Genomic DNA, 9,120 nt, shown 5'->3' with positions numbered 1-9,120 from the left:
ATTGAATATATATGTATATATGTATTGGCTTTTGTCACTCATAGACCCAATGAATATTTTATAAATATGAGCATTATTGGACATATAAACATTAATGCACTGAAGAAATCACTCACACACACACACATTTTATAAGGGGCATTTAAGCATGCATCAGTACTGCAATGCAGCTCTCCACAAATTATGTTTTGATCCCCCAGACTTAAAGGAGAATAAACATTTTACTGTAAGTAGTATATACAATTTGAAACCTAAGCTTAATGTCCCTCTTCGAGTTAATGACTATACTCAAAGGCTGCCACACACGCATATAGCAGGTCAGAGAAAACGCACATTAGGTGTTGTCCCACATCCCAAGGATGTTATCTGATGTGTCAACATTACAGTTTTTCTTTTTATTAGTCCCTGGAGTTACTCTCATTTTGACAGCTGCTAAGCTCGTTTTCCTGCAATTTAACTGCTCTAAGACAATCATTATAAAGGGACAAATCCTGCTCGGCTTCATAAAGGAGAAAAGCTTTGCACAAGCATTTTAGAACATGATGAAAGCAAAGTGATTGTTAAGACTTTATGGTTTGAGGTTTGTCCTTCCATTCAAAGCAAGGCAAAGTACCCAACCAATGCTCTTTGTCCCTCTTCCTCCATACCCCCCCAAACATTTAGAAGGTAACTACCTAAATGCTGACCTTTAAAATTACATATGCTGACAGCTGATAAACTGTAAGGATAAGCTAAGAAGCATTTGTTTAATTAAACATCTTCTGAAAGACAACTACAGAATCAAGTCACTAATACAAGTTTTTAAAGAAATCTCTTAGCTTTAAAATTTAATTTATATTTAAAGTGAATATAAACGTGAATATAAATATATATTTTTAAAGGGAAATAGGAGCTATATTTTAGCTTCTGCTTCTCCAAAACGTGCGTCAGCTTGGCTTTTCCATACACCTTGTACATACTATGTGATAGATGTTGGAAAGGCCTCAAGAAGAATATAAAAATCCCAGCAGTAGACCTTTTGTTTTTGAAAGTGAATAAAATGAGAAGAGCAGGGAGGAAGAATTACCTCAAAGGATGCTGTCATTGCAAGAAAAGGAGCAGTACATTTAGCCAAGGAGACTTGCGATACGCATTTCAAAGGAGGATGTGAGAAGACATTCATCCTTGCACAGGAACCACCAGCCTTTCGCATAAAACAGCAAGTAGGGAATGGGGTCTAAAATGTGGTTAATGAAATTAAGCATCTGAACTACTGTCATAAGCAAAGTTATACACTGTTTGACATTAATTTCTTTCAGGTAAATGATTCTTTTGAATTGTAATCTAGAAGCAAGACTAGAAGTGAGTTTCACAGGCCAGAATCCACATATGTTGCACATGTTCTCAGAGATCTTACCCCCTCCCATTTTCTCCCCATGGAGCTATTCAAAATACCAATATTCACATGTAAACTCATCCAACAGGCTGGTTTCTCAGAAATGACAATCCTACTCCTGAACAATCTCTCCATGAAATGCACTTTATAAAGCTTGCAGACATTCTGAAAACAGTTTCTACTACAGAGTCTCTTTCTTATGCTGCCATAATATCCCGGAACGCAACTATTACCCTTGTAGGATTGGCCAAAAAGGACAAAGTTCCATGTACCATACTTATTTGCAGTAAGTGAAACTTCATATGCTTCCTGAACTGTAACAAATATATCAAGTTCCCTTCCTTGGCTTGTAGCAAGCTGTTCTTTGAGGAACAAAGAAAGAATCTCAAAAAGCTAGTCAGAAGGGAGAAATTAACAGAAAAAATCTCCCAAATATTTGGGAAAACAAGACTTCCATATATTTCAGTCTGCATCAGAAAGGGGAAAGTCATGTATGTCCATGTGGAGTTTAGAAGTAAAAAGCTCTACCTGGTGAAGAGTGGAGCATTTCCTCATGTATTGTAGAAAGCTTTTTGTTGGGGAGAGGGTTTTTTTTCAGTGTTTGGTTTGCGGGATTCTTTATTTCCCAGTAGAGGGGAGGATGCAGTTACAAAAACATGGTCAAAAGGTTATATGTGGCAACACTGATTACATGCAGACTGATGAGAAATGCTCTTCAATTCTGATAAATAAAAATGAAAACTGAATCAGTTTTCAATCAAAGATAGTTTTCAAAGCTTACCTAAATTATCATTTCACCTACCAAATAAATCATGTTTTCAGTTACATACTTAAACGCTGTGATGGCATCAAGATAGCGTCACTAAACAGCAGTGTGGAGAAATTACCTGCAGGTGACACAGCCTCATGCCAAGAGCATAATGGGGTTAACAGGAGCAGATACCTACTACAGCTGTTGCTCTGTCTAGGCACATTTCTCACCCCATAGCTGACTTCCATTGAAACAAAGTCTCAAGGCAAATATTTCCTTTTATTTCACTCTTAATGGGACTCATAGGAAAATGGGCTAGAATTGCCCTCTTCATGTCTATGACTTCATGAAGTAATTCTGCATGCTGCCTTGTAAAATACTGTTATACTTAGTTCACGCCTTTATCTGATGTTACACTATAGCCTTACTGAACATTCACGTACAAAACCCCTCAACAACACCATAACAGTCACGTCCTGAGATACTGTCATCATGTGGCAGAACTGAAGGCAAAGTCAAAAAAAGACTTAGTGGCTATTTTAAAAGGCTTTTCTTTAACAGCTCCCTTAAAGCCGCTTCCCTCTATTGTGTTTCGAAAGCAATGTCAACCATCCATTGTTTTTCAGGGACTGGGCTGACGGCATAATTTTTAAATGTGCCCAAATTTGGGTGTTACCTTCCATTTTCAATGATAGTTACGTTCCCAAGTTCAAACACGTAACTTTCAGAACTGGGATGTCAGCTCTTATATGACTTTGAAACTGTTTTTATCGAATGTTACATGGCTGTGAAGCATAAGTCAGCGCTGAAGAACAAATGACCTGTTTTCCAAGGGTCAGCAACCTAGTGCAGCATTTTAGTAGGTTCAGGTAATTTTTCCCAGCTCCGTGGTACAGCTCCATGCACATGTATTTTTCACAACAAATACTTCATGACTTCCTTCAATATTGGTATTGAGCTAGTCTAGCATTTTTGCAAGTTTGGATTATTTCCCCATACTTTCTAATTAAGAAAATATATTTCAGCTCCAATGCATGTACTGCAGGATGTTTGCATTACAAATTTTATAAAGGACATTAAGTTATTCAAAAGAATCAAAGAGTCACTTAAACAAATCTCTAACTGTATGTAGGTCGGTTGGACTGCAAGCTTGGTTTTAATGAATCAAGGACGCTTTCTCTTCAATCAATAAATGAGATTTAGTGAGGAGTTGTATACATCACCAGCTGTTCATATAATCAAAATCTCTCAAGCAACTTGTCCACATTTTTCTGTGACTCGGACTGAAACTATCTTAATTATTATGAACCAAAGAAATGCTTGAAGTACACACAATGCACACCAGTCAGGAGAATTTGAAGTCAACCAAAGCTCCTATATTCCTTCATTTTTCAGGTCTTACCGAGTTTTTCTCACTCTTTTTTTAAACAGACTACATATTTTCTCATATACAGCACCATGACCATCTAAGCGATTTAAAAACAAAACAAAACAAACAACACAGAAATGCTTGGTTTCTTATTTGTATGCCATCTAATATCAACTGCAAGTGCCATATTTGATTCCCTGCAATGTAATCATGCCAGGGATGTCTTCCAAAACATCTATACATGTCTTTAAATTAAGTTTTGTTGCTACTGCCAGGCATTGATTTATGGTTAGCTTGAAGTCTGTCATTCTCCCTGACGTCACTCTGTACTTCAATACAACTTTTTAGTTTCTTATGTTATTTTTACAATCCAATGTTTGTAAGAGACTCCATGAACTATTGACAACATAATATTCACAGCACCCACAAATATCTGGCAATATTCTTCTTCATTTCCATGTGATAAATTTTGTTCCTTTTTTTTTAATATCTTGAGGCTTTTTTCTACACACAAGGAGCAAAATATCTCCAATTCGATCCCAGTCTATTTAAATTGGCAATATGCACTTACAAAACATCATAGGTAAAATGATAGACTATATATTATGTAGACTGAAAACGCAAGCAGGAAAATGGAAAACAAAGAGTGGTAGAAAGATTCTATAAATGCCCCCTCTAGTACATTCCCATATGTTAAGGTGTGGATCACTGACACACATAATTCTCGAACAGAAAAGTTTTAAAATGTAAAGAAACTTTTAAATAAACGATAGAGATTCCACTACCCTCTAAGCAATCTATTAATCTACCCTTATCAATGATAATTTTCTGTCTTGCTTAATTTTTCCATATTGCAATTTGAAGCCAACCGATTTGTGTAGTATGAACTCCAAATACAACAAAAAAATATTCTTTTCAAGCAAATTTTTACCGTATTTAGTGGAACACCATTCAATCCAGTCTTCTCTTTTTTTATTCTAAACAACCTGAAATCCCGCCATTTATCTTCATGGAATCATGTCTTTTAAAAGCATGTTTACATCTTTCTAAATTAGTTTAAAGCAAGAAGACCAACAGATTTTATATGTAACCCTTCTCTTCATATCTCACAGTAGGCCAATATGAAGTTTTGTATTCCACCTACTTTATTCCACAAACCTTGTGTTTTTTCTCATTTAAGCGTACAACTTTTCCCTCTATCATGCTTTTCTGAAATATTTTCTTCTGTTTTTAAAAACCATTCTAATTTCTCATCCTGTATGCTTTATGGCTTCCTTCTAGGTCATTGTTATCTGCAAATATGGTATATATTCTTTTTATCCGATTATTCAAACCATTAATTAATATAAACTAGTACCAGATTTGAGACAGATGATTGAAGAATACCGTTCAAATATCCTCATTGCAGCAGTGAATGATTTCATCTCATAATGCTAGGAAATCCAGGTGTTGATTTTATTATTATTGTTTATTCACTCCTCACTGCATATTTTTGCTGAAATAACACTCATGATTCTAAGTAATTACAAGTGGTAAATCTAAGACAACCTCCACTGATTCTGAAAAAAAATACTAAAATTGCATGTCTGCCATGAATCATTAGTTTATTCCTTCTTTGTATTTTAAGATTTAATTTCTATTATGTACCCTGTAAGAAGGCGGCACTATGGAAATTTGAAGAATCACCACAGAAGCACAGTCTGAAACAGCAAATGCACTGAAAGAATGAGTATGATCCTTATGGGTCCCTTCCAACTCCATATATTCTACGATTCTACAATAATGATTTTTGCACCTTGTAAAAACAATTTGCTTTTATTTCTCAGATCCACAGTATAAAGATAATAAAGACCAAGACTTTTAAATGAGATTATGGGTTTGTCACATTTTGTCACACATTTAAAGATGTCTCATAACTATCCAAGAACAGAGATGTTCCAAAATCTCTTCACACATACAGAAGTAATTTTTGAAGTTTTAAACAGAACATTAAAGGACCAGAATCATCTAAACCACTCTACTCACAACAGAAAAGTTGCATAAAAATATTTAACTGTTTTGACCTAATATGACCGGTAGTTTTTTTAAAATAAGATCCTTATGGATTCTAGCCTGTTTTCTCCACCTCAAAGAGCCTAATTTCCTCAGCAGGAAATCAAATAAGAGACAGAATATCCTACAAGTAATGTAGGTGTGCTTTGATTTTCACTTTAGTATTTCCTTATTTATTATGAAGACTAACTTTCAGTTCAATGAAAACAAGGAAAAAATTCATAGCACGGAGTGCATTAGAGTTATGTATTTCTTATACTGCAATGCAGCATCAAAATATTTGTTTTGGAAAAAGAGTTCTTTTCCTCACAAGCCAGGTTGCTTCTATTTGATCCTGCAGCAGAAAGTACAGGCCTTTTGTTTATGATCAAATCTGAGAGTAGAAAGGACTGTACTATCATAAATTTGTCATTGGGGGTGACAATTTCCCTGCAGGAACATACAAGACGACATATCAGGAGAAATCAGCTTTGGTATCAAGCAACAGTGCTGTGAACTGATAAACAAACTCAAGAGGAAAAAGAAGAAGTACAGTCAAGTTTAAGAAACAAACTGTCCCGTTAGATACGTACGATTATATTTCAGAGCAATTTAAGAAAAAGACATCAACTACTCTGGTTGATTCTTGTGGATGATGGGGTGAAAGTGGTCAAGAAATGCGTGCTGCTGTCATCTTCCTATTCAGTGAGGACCTTCTAACAATACTAAATCCCACTAAAAGCAAGAATTAAAACATAAAAATGAAATCTAAACCACCCCCATTCAAGGTTTCTTGGGGATCCAAAATTGCAGTAGGTACCAACAAATCTAAAACCTTTATATCAGCCCCGAAGAGAATTCTTCTGGAAACAACTCCCAGTGAAGGGCACATGCTTTCTTCTGAACTAAGCTCTAAAGCAGCTCACAAGTGAAATGGGGGCCTAAATAAACTCAAACTGTTCTCCCCTTTTCATGGAAGTCCAAAAAAAAAAAAAAAAAAAAGAAAAAAGTCAGTAGGAAATAGCGCGCACAACTTCGTTGAAAGCAGACCACTGCTAAGTAAACCTTCGGAGCCACTTTGTAAACAGCCAGAAACATCCAGTCAGTTTTCTGTAAACAGCCAAGTCACGCACCGGCTGAGGACAGCAGCCGCTGCGGAAGCCTTGGGTTGATATTTAACAGGGTTACATTTTAAACCAGCGAATGGTCACAGCTATTATCATTGCAGTTTGATTGCATGAACCAGAAAACTCTTCCGAAAATGAGCCACAGCCTGTTCTGATTTGGTGACACTGTTTGAGAGTTTGACAGGACGGACTAAAGCGGAGGGAAACTCGATAGATCTGCTCCTAAAAAATGACAGGGAAATCTGGCCATCTTTAGTCCTCATGAAAAGCAGAAAAATTTTATTTCACCTTGAGTTTACGAGTTTCAACTCAGTGCGGCACACATAAATACAAATATTTACACCTTGCTCGTTTGCTTCTTTCTACTTTATGCTTACCTCCTTTAACATACTTTGAGAAGAAATTAAACTGATCACGGGAGCAATTTCCTCAGCCTTGAGAGCTTGAAAGTTTTAAGACTTATATTTATTCAAAGCAATATTATGTGTTTTATCCAAATAAATGTTCCTCTTACTTTTGATGAGCCTTCTTTATAAAGTTAACGTATTACCGGCACTCCCACACGAATATAATTAATCTTAACTTTTCATCCTGTCTGTCTGATTGCACCTTAAAAATAAACTAAATTACTGTAAAACACTCAAAGTGCCACAGAAATCAAGACTGGGCAGATTGACCACAATTCAGATCCAAGCTGCTCTTACAAATCACTCTGTGAAACTTTTAAAACTCCCGAGCTCTTTTAGGTTGAAAGACAATATAAAAATTAAAATTGTTACCAGAATGAGTACAGTTGCACATTTCCTGTACATTTTGTTTTCTGTAGAAATAAATTACTTGGAGCCTGTTCTTGGTTTCACTGACATAAACCAAAAATTACATTGTAGGACTGCTACGCTAAAGGCTTTTCAATGTTCATTTTTAGTTTTTACAGATGTAAGGTCAATAAATATGACATAGCCTGACTATCCATTGTTATTTTGCAGTAATGATGGCTACTTTTGATAGCGTGCATAGCCCAAAGCTGGTTTTCAGTATTCTATGATACCCCCAAATTCTCCTCTCTTTTAAAGAGAATTCAAGATGGTTCTAGTTTTCCAAAACCTGAAAACAGCTAAAGAAAATGGAAGATATTTAAATAGAAAAGCTAAAACTTAACACAATCCTGCATTACTAATGCAAGTTTCTCAGTAACTTCAGTAAATTATGGACCTAAAAGGAGGAAGCTGAAACTTTCAAATACCAGCAAGCTAGAGGATAAGGCTGGCTAGTGTATTTAGGGCAACTTGATAACTATGATTAGCATGCAAAAAATGTTAGGAATTTTGTTATGGCATGGATTCTGAACACAGTTTCCCAAACCTAAATTCTACAGATTTCTGTAAAACTACAGATTTGTTCTCAGAGTTAAACCTATAATTCTTTTTTTTTATCTTACTGTTATCTTATGTTAATTGCAAATAGAAAAGATGTAATCTCACTAGCACTTTGACAAAAACCAACAGTTTAGATCATTAAAGATTATTCTCACACTGAAATAATATCGTTTGCATGTCTGGATTGTTACTAGCCAAGCTAACAACTGATTTGTTAAGTTATGAGTTATAAATAATAATGTCCTGATGTTTTTATTTGCTTTAAAAGCCAACATTAGAAGACTATAACTAATATAAACTTCTACTTACCCGTGCATTTTCAAAACATTTTATGTCTTAGAGTTACAAAAATAATCTTTGTTTTTATCTTACTAGTCCTGCGGGGGGGAAGGGCAGGAGAGGTGGAAAACAGGCTGCACCTAGTTTCTCTGGTTTTCTTTGCTTGTACCCTTGGCAGGTTTTTTTCCATGTGTGCCAAGGAACTAATCAAAAACACATTTAGTAGTTTTTACTGAAGGTTGGCAAAGGCTGAACATCATCACCTTTGGCAGGAAGAATTCCATAATTTTGGTCAAACTCCTATAAAAGTTAGGTCTTCCCAAACCTCACTGTATTAACTAAAAGCTAATTTTTTTTCCAGCAGATTAGTATCATGAGCGATATCAAAGGGCGATGCACTGGAGGGGATGAAGGACCCTACAGATTTAGCCTTTGAACTGAAGTCATGTCTGCTTATTGACTGTATTATGACTATACAGCTGTATTCAGCCTTTGTTTTGAAGAAAAAATGTAAGAGGAAAAACCCTATAATGGCCTAACTCTTGTCCCGTTTTTGGATATCAAAGGAACGTAAGTATGGATGTGTTTTACTTCTTAAGCAAACAACGAACTTTCACCTTGTATCAACTGAGAGAAAAGTACACAGAGGATGTGAAACTAAAGCTAAAAAGGTTTTGGCAAAAATCACATTTTGCAAGAAACAGTTATGGAACAAGGCAGGATGCAATATGAACTTTTCCAAATTGCTTACAGAGATTTTTTTTGAACATTGCTTCATTAAGCTGCTAGCAGTGTACCAGCAGAAAGGAATA

The sequence above is a fragment of the Phaethon lepturus genome, unplaced genomic scaffold (assembly GCF_000687285.1).
Source record: "Phaethon lepturus isolate BGI_N335 unplaced genomic scaffold, ASM68728v1 scaffold15677, whole genome shotgun sequence".
NCBI classification, from domain to species: domain Eukaryota; kingdom Metazoa; phylum Chordata; class Aves; order Phaethontiformes; family Phaethontidae; genus Phaethon; species Phaethon lepturus.
The sequence above is the reverse complement of the archived record's forward strand: the minus strand, read 5'-3'. Positions refer to the sequence as shown.